The sequence below is a fragment of the Humulus lupulus genome, chromosome 3, assembly GCF_963169125.1.
Source record: "Humulus lupulus chromosome 3, drHumLupu1.1, whole genome shotgun sequence".
Classification (NCBI taxonomy): domain Eukaryota; kingdom Viridiplantae; phylum Streptophyta; class Magnoliopsida; order Rosales; family Cannabaceae; genus Humulus; species Humulus lupulus.
The window spans coordinates 164,434,231-164,443,797 of record NC_084795.1 but is presented as its reverse complement, the minus strand read 5'-3'; the positions used below and the strand labels follow the sequence as shown (position 1 = coordinate 164,443,797).

The 9,567-nt window shown below is 46.9% G+C and overlaps 1 non-coding gene across 1 annotated transcript; it reads right to left on the bottom strand.

Moving 5' to 3' along the window:
* Window positions 1–8,632: 8,632 nt before the first annotated feature.
* On the bottom strand, window positions 8,633–8,738 carry LOC133828034 (small nucleolar RNA R71). The gene has a single exon (XR_009890680.1). It is a non-coding gene; the product is annotated as a small nucleolar RNA R71 (small nucleolar RNA).
* Between the last annotated feature and the right edge of the window lie 829 nt (window positions 8,739–9,567).

Sequence of the window (9,567 nt, the reverse complement as noted above, 5' to 3'; positions counted from 1 at the left end):
CCAAGTGATCGAGGAGCTTTAGGTCCTGGGTCACTTGCCTTGACCACAACCTGTGCAAACATTTCTGCTCGGTAGGAAACGTAACACTCATAATACAGCAAAACAACACACGTAATGAACAAATACTTGTAAAAATAAATTCACAAAGGTTGGCAAGAATGATTGGCTGCGCAAAGTCCCTTATAATCTCGTATTAAAAATGGACTAAACATGTCTTTACGAGTGATCTTAAAAAAGATCTTACACTTATAAGCGATTAGCCATACAACGTGGCTAACCCTTTTTTCGAAACTTGTAAAAAGTAAAAATTAATACAAGCCAGTCCTTTAAAAAGGACTGTTTATTGGTAGTACTTGCGCAGGTGTTCACCGTTCCAATAGCGTGGAACGAGATCTCCATTTAGGCGTGCAAGTTTGTAGGTGCCCGGGTGAAGGACTTCTTCAATCTGGTAAGGTCCTTCCCAATTAGGTCCGAGTACTCCAGCAGTGGGGTCCCGGGTGTTCAAGAAAACTCGTCGTAGCACCAGGTCACCGACGTTGAATTTCCTTTCTTTTACTTTCGAGTTAAAGTACTGGGCGACCTTTTCCTGGTACGCAGCAACTCGGAGTTGGGATTTTTCTCGTATTTCATCAATTGAATCTAGGGACTCCATCATCAGTTGCCTGTTCTGGCCCTGGTCGTATGTAATGCGTCGATGTGAGGGGGGATCTAATTCGACAAGTAACATGGCTTCATATCCGTAGGCTAAGGAAAATGGGGTATGACCTGTCGTTGTTCGGTGAGAAGTTCTATACGACCAGAGGACTTCAGGCAGCTATTCTGGCCATGCTCCCTTGGCGTCTTCAAGCCTTTTCTTCAGGGTGTCCTTAAGCGTTTTATTTACTGCTTCGACCTGCCCGTTTGCTTGTGGATGCGCGACTGAAGAAAAGCTTTTAATGATCCAGTGCCTTACGCAGAAGTCTGTGAATGAGTCACTGTCAAATTGGGTTCCGTTGTCTGAGACAATCTTTCGAGGCAAACCATATTGGCAAACAATGTTCTTGATGACAAAGTCAAGAACTTTCTTGGTCGTTATGGTAGTGAGAGGTTCAGCTTCGGCCCACCTGGTGAAGTAGTCGACTGCCACAACTGCGTACTTCACTCCGCCTTTTCCCGTTGGCAGGGATCCAATCAGGTCTATACCCCATTCCGCAAAAGGCCAAGGACTTTGCATCTATTTTAACTCGTTTGGAGCTGCGCGTGGGATTTTGGAAAATCTTTGACACTTATCGCACTTTCATACAAACTCCATTGAATCTTCATTCATGGTCGGCCAGAAATAACCTTGCCTTAGAATCTTTTTTGCCAAACTTTGCCCCCCAACGTGATCCCCGCAGAAGCCTTCATGTACCTCCTTCATTAGCTCCTTAGCTTTTTCTGGAGTAATGCATCTTAGCAGTGGCATGGAATATCCTCTTCGGTACATAATACCATCGACCAGTATGTACCTAGCAGCCTGCCTTTGAAGAGTTCTGGCCTTCTTTCTATCTGTCGGTAGCACACCATTTGTTAGATACTCCAAGTAAGGCACCATCCATGTGTCTTCCATTCGGATTTCCATACTGGCTTCAATTACTCGTATGCTTGGCTCACTCAATCTTTCTACTGGCACAATGTTCAAAGTGTCAGCATCTTTTGCGCTCGCGAGTTTGGCTAAGGCATCCGCATTTGAATTCTGATCCCGCGGTATTTGCTGGAGGGTATACTTCGTGAACTGGGCTAACAGGTCTTTAGTTTTATTCAAGTAGGCCACCATTTTTAGGCCTCGTGCTTGATATTCCCCTAGAACTTGATTCACTACCAGCTGTGAATCACTGTAAATATCAAGCGCCTTTATGCTCATGTCTTTTTCCATTCTCAATCCAGCGAGGAGTGCTTCGTATTCGGCTTCATTATTTGACATGGCGAAGTCGAACCTGATGGCGCAGTGAAATCCATGCCCTTCTGGCGTTATCAAGATCACTCCTGCTCTTGTGTGAGATTCGTTTGATGACCCGTCTATGAATAATTTCCACGAAGGAGCTTCATCTTGAGGCTCAGGCGCAGTAGGCTTTTCGCACTGCTCCCTATCCAGGAGTTCGGTGAACTCTGCGATGAGATCAGCCAAGACTTGTCCCTTTACTGCTGCTCGCGGTGAATATTTGATATCGAACTGCCCTAGTTCGACTGCCCATTTTAATAGACGCCCAGCCGCTTCTGGTTTTTGGAGGACTTGCCGAAGGGGCTGGTCAGTTAAAACTGTGATAGGGTAGGCTTGAAAGTAAGGACGTAGCTTCCTCGAGGCCAAGATTAAACAGTATGCTAACCTCTCGATGGGAGGATACCTCAGTTCTGCTCCAATCAGCCTCTTGCTTACATAGTAAACCTCTTTTTGTACGCCTTCTTCCTCTCGTACTAGTACCGCACTAGCAGCAACTTCAGTGATCGCCAGGTAAATGAACAAAGTTTCTCCTTCGATTGGCTTTGATAAAATGGGAGGCTGTGCCATATGGGCTTTCAAGGCCTGAAAAGCTTGCTCACAGTCTCCTGTCCATTCAAATTTCTTATTGCCCCTAAGTAGATTGAAAAAAGGGACGCATTTGTCTATTGATTTTGAAATAAATCTACTTAGGGCTGCAATCCTCCTGGTTAAACATTGTACATCTTTGATCTTTTCTGGCGATTTCATGTCGATCAGGGCTTTTATCTTGTCGGGGTTGGCCTCGATTCCTCTTGAATTTACAATGAACCCCAAAAATTTCCCTGATCCAACTCCGAAGGAACATTTGAGAGGATTTAGTTTCATCAGGTACTTGTTCAATACATCGAAACATTCTTGTAAATCCTTCACATGTCCTTCTGCCTTTTTAGACTTTACCAGCATATCGTCCACGTATACCTCCATGTTTACTCCGATCAATTCTTTAAACATGTGGTTAACTAACCGCTGGTAAGTCGCACCTACGTTTTTCAGTCCGAAGGGCATTACTTTATAACAATATAAGCCCGTATCGGTCCGAAAGCTGGTTTGATCCTCGTCAGGGGGATGCATGCTAATCTGATTGTAGCCTGAATATGCATCCATGAAGGAGAGGATCTCGTGTCCTGCAGTAGCATCGACCAACTGGTCGATTCTTGGGAGTGGGAAGCAATCCTTTGGGCAGGCTTTATTGAGTTCTGTAAAATCTACACAGGTTCGCCATTTGTCATTAAGCTTGGGAACCAGCACTGGATTGGAGACCCACGATGGATAAAATGCCACCCTGATGAACCCATTCTCCTTTAACCTCTCAACTTCTTCTTTTAAGGCTCTCGATCAATCCTTATCGAGCAGCCTTCTTTTTTGTTGCACGGGTGGAAAAGTCTTGTCTGTGTTCAGGACATGGTTGATAACTGCAGGGTCTATCCCAGCCATGTCTTTGTGCGACCAGGCAAAGACTTCTTGGTTCTTCCGCAAAAATTCCACCAGTGCATGCTTCGTGGTTGGTTCTAGGTTTTTCCCGACCTTCACGACTCTAGTCGGGTCTTTTTCGTCAAGTTGGACCTCTTCCAGGTCCTCGACGGGTCCAACATTTTCTTCAAAATCCCCAAAGCGAGGATCTAAATCTCTATCCTCACTTTGGGCAACACCCTATTTGGTGACTTCATCACCGGATTGGGCTTGTGTATCAATTTCCATCTGCAACTTATCTGAGGTAGTGCTCTTTGACGTTCCCTTTTTCGCCTTCGTGACTGAGGCGTTGTAGCACTCTCTGGCCTCCCTCTGGTTTCCCAACACGCGTCCTACCCCTGCGTCTATCAAGAATTTCATGGCTAAGTGCCACATAGAGGTGATGGCCCGTAGATCAACCAGTATAGGCCTCCCAATGATGGCATTGTACGCCAAAGGACAATCGACTATTATAAAAGTAGCGAGTAATGTCCTGGTAGCAGGCGCTGTACCTGCTATCACTGGTAGTCTGATTGACCCTGCGGGGGCGAGCCCTCACCAGAGAAGCCGTATATTGTTTGGTTGCAGGGCTCCAGGTCCTTAACGGACAACTTCATGCGTTCCAGCGAAGACTTGTACAGGATATTCACCGAACTGCCTGTATCTACCAGCACTCTCTTCACCATCATGTTGGCCATTTGGATATCCACGACCAACGGATCGGAATGTGGGAACCGGACATGTTGGGCATCGTTATCAGAGAAGGTTATCTCGCCTTCTTCTGATCGAGCCTTCTTCGGCCCGCGGTCATCCACGGTCATCATCTCGATGTCCTGGTCGTGGCGTAGAGTCCGAGCATATCGTTCTCTGGCTTTTTCGCTGTTTCCCGCGAGGTGCGGGCCTCCACAGATGGTTAACAATGTGCCAGTCATGGGGGCAGGCTGCAAAGGTGGCGAGCGTTGGCGCGTGGGCGCCTGCTTGTTGCCACCTGAAGCTTCTCGTTGGGAATTTCCCGAGGCCTGTACATATCTTCTCAAGTGTCCTTGTCTAATAAGGAACTCGATTTCATCCTTCAGCTGGTTGCATTCTGTTGACTGTGTTTTTAGCCAACGACGTGTGAACGTCAAATACGACAAACCTTCAAGAGAATTTAAACAACACAGACGGTATAATAAAGAAAATAAAGAACACACAAGATTCTTATAGTGGTTCAGCCCCGATTGTCGGTAATAGCCTAATCCACTTAGAGTTTTGATTTATAGATCTGTACTCAAGATCAGATGGACTGAGCCAACTGAGTTTCTCCAGTACAGATTGCAAAAATACAAGGATCCTTTCAAATATCAGCACTTTCTCTCTCTAGAATACTCAGACCCAAATTTTCTCTCTCTAGAAAGAAGAAGCAGAAGAAGCCCCTCTCTCATCCCATAAGCCCTCTATTTATAAGCTTAAGGTCATACATACGGTATCCCCTAGAATCGGGATATTTTATTATATTTATTACATTTAAATTACAAAGAAACATTCAAAATTAAAAATGTAACAAACCCCCCATTTGTGGGAAGAATGAGAGATTCCCGCATATCTTGTTGAAGTTGTTTCTGGGAATCTTGACTTAGTCCTCCTCTAGCTAGTTGATCCACCTCTCCAACTGACCACTCATGCAAGTGCTGGTCGGACATGTGCATGGTGGTAGGACATACATTTGTTGGTCGGACGTGCATGGTGGGAGGACATGCACTTCTCTCCTCATCCTTGGGGTCTCCTAGGTCCACTCTCTTGAGTTCTCCTCGGACCAAGGTCTCTTGGGCTCTCCTCCTCGGACCTCATCCTTGGGATCTCCTAGGATCACTCTCTTGGGGTCTCCTAGGACCACATCCTTGGGGTCTCCTAGGACCACTCTCTTGAGTTCTCCTCGGATGCACTCTCCTTAGCTCTCCTAGGATGCACTCTCCTTAGCTCTCCTAGAATGCATTCTCCTTAGCCTCCTAGGATGCACTCTCCTTAGCTCTCCTAGGATGCATTCTCCTTAGCCTCCTAGGATGCACTCTCCTTAGCTCTCCTAGGATGCATTCTCCTTAGCCTCCTAGGATGCACTCTCCTTAGCTTTCCTCGGACAAAGGTGCACTTGGCTTGGTTATGACATCTTTCAACATCTTTCAAGCAGTCCAAATTCTTCGTCAGTCTACCGGGTCACCTTATCACAACTCTGAGGAGTTAATGTATTTATTGACTATTTAATGTGTCTTTTATGGACCATGTACTGCCATTTGTCACCTCTATTGCCACGTCATCAATCTCCATTTTTGGGGATAACACATTCGTTGGTATCATGTCTGTAGTCATTATGCTAACGACAGAACTTGGTAGTCTCTTTTCGAAATATCCTTTCGAATGAGGGTAGGCTTCTTATAAGGCACGCTGGAACTCGTGGCCTGATAAACCTCTCCCCGAGACTCAACTAGGGCAGTATAGTTAGTGAACCGAGGTTCATAACAGTTACCCTTGGCTCGTTTATTGTCAGAGGTGGAAGGCTCATTGTGTGGTCGTTTCCCCCCATTCTTGCCATTGCCGTTGCCGTTCCCATTGCCTTTGCCATTGTCGTTGGGCTTGGACCCATTGGCGGCTTTGGCGGTCTCGGCAGTCCCTTTGCCCTTGCCTGGGGGCTTCTCTTCGTCGGCGATGGTATCTTCGAGCTTGATGTAGCAATCAGCCCGATCAAAAAATTCCTGGGTAGTTCTAATCCCATGCTTTCGGAGGCTTTCCCAGAGAGGCGTGCGGCTCTTAACCCCTGCAGTTATGGCCATCATTTTTCCTTCGTCTCCCACTGTCTTTGCTCCCGCAGCTGCTCGCATGAAGCGCTGGACGCAGTCTTTCAGTGGTTCTCCATCTTGCTGGCGTATTTCAACCAGCTGGTTTGCCTCAGTCGGGTGCACACGACCCACGTAGAACTGTCCGTAAAACTCCTTTACGAACATTTCCCAGGAAACTATACAGAAAGTGTTGCAGGGAAGGTCCTGCATCGAGCGTCTTCGGACACTTTCTGAATGTCCATTTGTATCTCAAACTTGTTGACATGAGATACCGGGTCACCATACCCATCAAAGTTTGGAAGCGTAGGCATTTTAAACTTGCTAGGAGTTTCTGTCATAGCTATCCTCTGGACGAAAGGAGTGCCTTTCCTTCTATCGTGGTCGATGTAAGATGTTCTTCCCCCGACCAGCTGCTGCACTGCCTGGTTAAGGGCATCTATCTGGGCCTGCACAGCGCTGGGAATCGCCGTGGCCTCTGGTGCTGGGGGGATGTTATTGTCGTGCCGCTCACGGCGATCGTTGAATACATCTCTCAAGTCCTCGTCTCTTCTCCACTGCTCGCTAGCTCCGAGCCGGTCGAAGAAGTTATTTTGTCTGGGCTGCCCCCCAGCGGCCCGTCTGTCGGGTTAGTCATCTTGAGGTGGCTAGCTCCTGCCTCCACCTCTTTCCTCATTCCTTCGACCAGCATTCCCTCTGCCTGAGTCGGCCTCATTATAACCATGGCCATCTCTGAATCTTGATTGGCTATGGTGGGATCGACTGTTCCCTCGATTGCCTTCCCGGGCTGGAACCTCCCGAGCGTTAGAGGGTGGTCTGCGTTGGTCGTTAGGTCCCCGTGCATTATCATGCCATGGGGGGCCCCGGACCGCAGAGCCTAACTCTGAGTTCCTCTTGTTGCCAGGATGCTATCCTCTGCTCGGAGGGTTTGGCTCGTCGCCTCAATGGCGTCTAGGACGGCGAGGCTACTGCCCGGTCCTATTCTGCCTCTGCTGCGGGGGATTGCCGCGACCAGCATGGGATGGAGGTTGTGCCTCAGGGTCTCCTAGCGGGACATCATCCTGAGGCGCCGGTGGCTGCTAGGGCCTTTGTGGGCTCAAGAGTTGGATAGGCGGGCTAGAATTGGGACCCCTGTGGGGTGGCCCATTCGCGGGTTGATGAGGCTGCGAGGCAGGTGCAGCCTGATTCCTAGCCAATTGTAAGGCTGCCTCGAGGGCTGCCATGGCTTCACTCTGGCGACGGTCCATCTCTGCCTGCCTCTCACTTAGCTCCAAGCGCTGCCGTTCAATTTCTTGCTGCTGCCGCGCCATGATTTCAGCAGCACTTTCCTGGCTGGCCCTCAGATTGGCCAGCTCTTTGTGCAACGCCCCTAGAGTGCTCTTCAGCGTCGCGTCATCCATTTCTTCCTCATCAAATTCCAAATGTGGCTCATCCTCAGCCACATTGGGAGGAGGAGGAGGAGGCGGTTTAGATGGTGCAGCGACGGCCGGCTGTCCAGTTTTCCTGGTAGTTTTCGCCATTGGTTTTCTCAATGATGCTATATCAAGCTCTCAATGAAAGCACCAGAATGTTGACCCTGATTCTGGCCAACTGACACGGAGTCAAATTTTCTTGATGTGGAAAGAACACATTGGAAAGAATGTGATGACGAAATGATAAAGAACGCAAGGGTTTATAGTGGTTCGGCCCCAGAATCTGGTATTGTTATTGATATAAGATTCAAAGGAGTGATCAAAGAACTAGTGGTTCAATGAGTTTCACCAACCTCTGAAGAATAAGACAATATCTCAAATAGAATCACTCTAGTCTCAAATAACTCGAAAGCCAAAAGTCCCTTCCTTGAGCTATCTTTCTCTATTTATAGGCTCAAGGGGGATTACATGAATTTGTTACAGATATTCTTTCCTAAATAATCGGATACTCAGGAAATTGTGGGAGTCAATTTCAGGATTTACAAAGATCTTTATAAAAATATCATGAAGCATGCGGAACCTGCGACCATACTGGTCGCAGGTAAGTTTCGGCTACCTACTGCTTGTAATTTGTCTTCTGGTCGATACCCTAGCAGAGTTCCGCCAAGTGTCAGCCACGTGTCCAAGAATCACCTACCACGTCATTCATGCCAGTTTTTTGGATAACAAGGGACTACCAAATGAGGATTTGAATCTCCACATCACCAACTTCTTAGAGTTGTGTGCAACATTCAAAATGAATGGGGTGAGTAACGAAGCTGTCAGATTAAGATTATTCCCATTTTTGTTAAGAGACAGAGCTAAGAGTTGGTTGAACTCGTTACAAGGCAACTCTATTGCCACATGGGAAGACTTGGCTCAGAAACTCCTTGCTAAATATTTTCCCCCTGCAAAGTCAGCCTAATATAGAGGAGAGATTAATAACTTTCATCAGTTGGATGGGGAGTCTTTATATGATGCGTGGGAATGGTTTAAAGAGTTTCTAAGGAAGTTCCCACATCATGGTATAGAGAAATGGCTACTAGTGTACACATTTTACAATGGCTTGGGGGGAAATACAAGGACAATTATTGATGCAACATTAGGTGGAGCATTTATGAGAAAAAGCGCTAATGAAGCTTATGAATTACTAGAAGAGATGGCCATGAATAATTACAATTGGCCCACTGAGCATGAGAATAAGAAGGTGGCAGGAGTCTTAGAGGTCGATCATATTTCTTTATTGACAGCTCAAATGGCATCTCTAATAAAGCAATTGCAGCAGAATGGCCTCACCACCCAAGCAATTCAAGTATAGAATGTTATTAGTTGTGAGATTTGTGGGGGTCCTCATTCTTATGAGCAGTGCCCGAGCACTGCTACTTGCTACACAAATGTGAACAGTTTTCCTTTGGAATAGGCACAGGCTATTGGTAACTTTCCAGGACCTTCCAACTACCCTTACTCAAATACATATACTCTTGCTTGGAAGAATCATCCCAACTTTTCTTGGAAAAATAACCAAGGATTACAACCACAGTATCCACAACATCCACCTCAACACCCACATCACCAACCGACCTATGGACTTCACCCTAGGCCATACTATGATCCAAACCCACGCCCATCTCATCTACCACCACATCCTCCAATGAACCGACCAACAGCTCAACTTGACCAGTTAAATCAATTCATGACAGAGACAAGGTCCTCAATCAGGAATTTGGAGACACAAATGGGTCAGTTGGCTAAGTTACTTTCTAGTAGACCGCAAGGGAATTTGCCTAGTTCCACAAAGGTAAACCCCAAAGAACAGTGTAAAGTGGACACTTTAAGGAGTGGGACTAGTTATGAGGGG